At 44.3% G+C, this 3,315-nt stretch overlaps 1 protein-coding gene across 5 annotated transcripts in view; it reads left to right on the forward strand.

The window, feature by feature from the left end:
- Positions 1-3,315, forward strand: part of LOC116686758 (troponin I, fast skeletal muscle) — a 62,323-nt gene that overhangs the window by 37,707 nt on the left and 21,301 nt on the right. The window lies entirely within an intron of this gene.

The raw sequence follows: 3,315 nt of genomic DNA on the forward strand, positions 1-3,315 counted from the left end.
TCGGGTCAGGTTTCACCCGAGGACAACATGGTCGGTAAATTACGGTCAATTTTGGTCCGATCAAGCTCATTTCCATTTATTTTTAGAAAGTTTTACCGGTCTCTATTCTTACGCGCTCGTGTTTGTCTTCCCTTAAAATTGACAATCACACTTCTTTTGTTGGTGCTGTTTTTAATCAGTTTTTAACCTTTTCTTACGTTTTTGTCCCCTTTTTTCAATGTCCCTATATTTTGTGAGGTTTATGTTGTGTAACAACAATTTATTAACTTTGTTGTTTTACAGTTATTTTTGGAATTTGTGGTGGCAATTAAGGTTTGGGGTCACGCCTCGGTCGGGCCGGCGGGGGGGCGTGCCTGCAGGATGCCGGTGTTACCCACTGGCCGGTGTTTAACGGGTGCGGCCGGTGTTAACGCGTGTTAAGCGAGCTGCACGCGCGTGCTTGGCGCCACATTTTGTTCCTCCGCCGCCGGTGGCATTCACACAAGTTACTTCCAGGGCGCCTGGCATCTGACCCGCCGGCGTCCAAAATTAGCCGGTTTGTGATCACACCGTGGCCGTTTTTTTCTGTTTTTTGTTCATGGTCATGACGCGTGTCGTCTTTCCTGCTGCAGGTCAGGTCGCAGATCGTTAACACAAAGGCTGTGTGTACCAGTCCATGTGCTCAGCTGTGTGTACTGTGTGTACTGTGTGGTTAGCGTGGGTAACCGATGGCTCAGCTGTGTGTGGCTGTGTGTAACTGTGTGTAGCTGTGTGTAGCTGTGTGTAACTTTGGTGTAAGCTCGATGGCTCGCTGTGGTGTAGCGGGTGTGTAGCTCTGTGTAACTCCATGCTCAGCTGTGTGTAGCTGTGTGTAATGTGTGTCGCTGTGTGTACTGTGTGTACTCCATGCCGCTGTTTGTAACTGTTGTAGCTGTGTTTACGCTGTGTGTAGCTGTGTGTAGCTGTGTGTAACTTTGTGGTAGCTGTGTGTGACCTCGTGGCTCAGCTGTGTGTAGCTTGTTATGTAACTGTGTGTAGCTGTGTGTACTCTTTGTAACTCCATGGCTCAGCTGTGTGGTACTTGTGTAACTGTGTGTACTCGATGGCTCAGGCTGTGTGGCTGTGTGTAACTGTGTTAGCTGTGTGTAACTGTGGTGTAACTCCATCGTGCTCAGCTGGTGTACTGTGTGTACTGTGTGTAGCTGTGTGTAACTGTGTGTAACTCCATGGCTCAGCTGTGTGTAGCTGTGTGTAGCTGTGTGTAGCTGTGTGTAACTGTGTGTAGCTGTGTGTAACTGTGTGTAACTGGTGTGTAAACTCGATGCCTCCTGTGTGTAGCTGCTGTGTGAACTGTGTGTAGCTGTTGTGTAACTCTGTGTACACTCCATGGCTCAGCTGTGTGTAGCTGTGTGTAACTGTGTGTAGCTGTGTGTAGCTGTGTGTAACTGTGTGTAACTCGATGGCTCAGCTGTGTGTAGCTGTGTGTAACTGTGTGTAGCTGTGTGTAACTCTGTGTAACTCCATGGCTCAGCTGTGTGTAGCTGTGTGTGAACTGTGTGTAGCTGTGTGTAACTGTGTGTAACTCCATGTCTCAGCGTGTGATGCTGTGTGTAACTGTGTGTAGCTGTGTGTAACTGTGTGTAACTCCATGGCTCAGCTGTGTGTAGCTGTGTGTAACTGTGTGTAGCTGTGTGTAACTGTGTGTAGCTGTTGTAACTCCATGGCTCAGCTGTGTGTAGCTGTGTGTAATTGTGTGTAGCTGTGTGTAACTCCATGGCTCAGCTGGTTGTATCCATTCTCAGCTGTGTGTAGCTGTGTGTGTAATGTTGTGGTAGCTGTGTGTAACTCGATGGCTCGGCTGGCTGTGTGTAGCTGTTGTAACTGGTGTGTAGCTGTGTGTACTGTGTGTACTCCATGGCTCAGCTGTTGTTCTGTGTGAGCTGTGTGTACTGTGGAGCCTGTGTGTACTAGGGGCTGCTGTGTCGTTTATGGTGTGTAGCTGGAACTCCTTGCTCAGCTGTGTTAACTGTTCTATATTATCTGTTTCTACCTCCGGACGGTGTGACCGCCACAAAACGCAACATGTCTGAGTGAGTACACGTCTTCTTCCTTTTGTTCTTTCTTTCTTTCTCTGTTTTGCTTCACGGAACAGGAAGGAGAGGATTTCACAATCTCCCAACATCACATTCCTTCTATCTTGCTACCTTAAAACAGGTCATAACAGCTCGCAATTTATATATTTGTTATTTATTCACAAGTAGAACGTACTGTACCTACGTACATTGACTCCTGTACTGTACTTAATAACAAAAGTTGAGGTACTTGTACTTTACTGGAGTCCTTTTCTTTCCAGCCGACTTCTACTTCTACTCCCAACTTTACTCCACTATTCATCTGACAGCGTTAGTTACTAGTTACTTTAGTTATTCCACTACACTCATCTGACAGCTTTATTACTAGTTTACTTTAGTTACTCCACTACATCATGCTTACCCTTTATTACTATTACTGTTGGTTACTCCACTACTCATCTGACGCTTTAGTTACTAGTTTCTTTAGTTACTCCACTACACTCTCTGACAGCTTTAGTTACTAGTTACTTTAGTTACTCCACTCACTGCATCTGACAGCTTTAGTTACTAGTTACTTAGTTACTCCACTATTCATCTGACAGCTTCTAGTTACTGTTACACTTAGTTACTGCCACTATTAACTCTGACGCTTTAGTATAGTTACTTTATTACTCCACTATTCTGACAGCTTGTTACTAGTTACTTTAGTTACTCCCTATTCATCTGACAGCTGTTTAGTTACTGAGTTACTAGTTAGGTACCCACTATTCATGCTGACAGCTGTTACGAGTGTACTTTGAGTTACTCCACTATTCATCTGACAGCTTTATTACTAGTACTTGTTACCCACTTTTCGTTGAGCTGTGTAAGTTCTTTAGCCACCACTATTCATCTGACGTCTTTTAGTTAATAGTTACTGTTAGGTTACGTCCATTATTCATCTGACAGCTTAGTTATAAGTTACTTTAGTTACTCACTACACCTTCATCTGACGGCTTGCGTTTGCTAAGTTACTCCACTATTCATCTGACAGCTTTAGTTACTAGTTACTTTAGTTACTCCACTACACTCATCTGACGGCTTTAGTTACTAGTTTTACACATTAAGGTTCCTGCATACAAAACACAACACACTTTTGCCCGCCTTATTTGCCACTTTTTACGCTTTCGGCATTTTCTTTCAACGCTTTTTAGGTGTTTTTCTGCCTTTTTGCTGTTTATTTTTAGACACGTTCACGCTTTTTCTGACGTTTTTGGCATTTCCT

Source organism: Etheostoma spectabile, unplaced genomic scaffold, assembly GCF_008692095.1.
Source record: "Etheostoma spectabile isolate EspeVRDwgs_2016 unplaced genomic scaffold, UIUC_Espe_1.0 scaffold463, whole genome shotgun sequence".
NCBI classification, from domain to species: domain Eukaryota; kingdom Metazoa; phylum Chordata; class Actinopteri; order Perciformes; family Percidae; genus Etheostoma; species Etheostoma spectabile.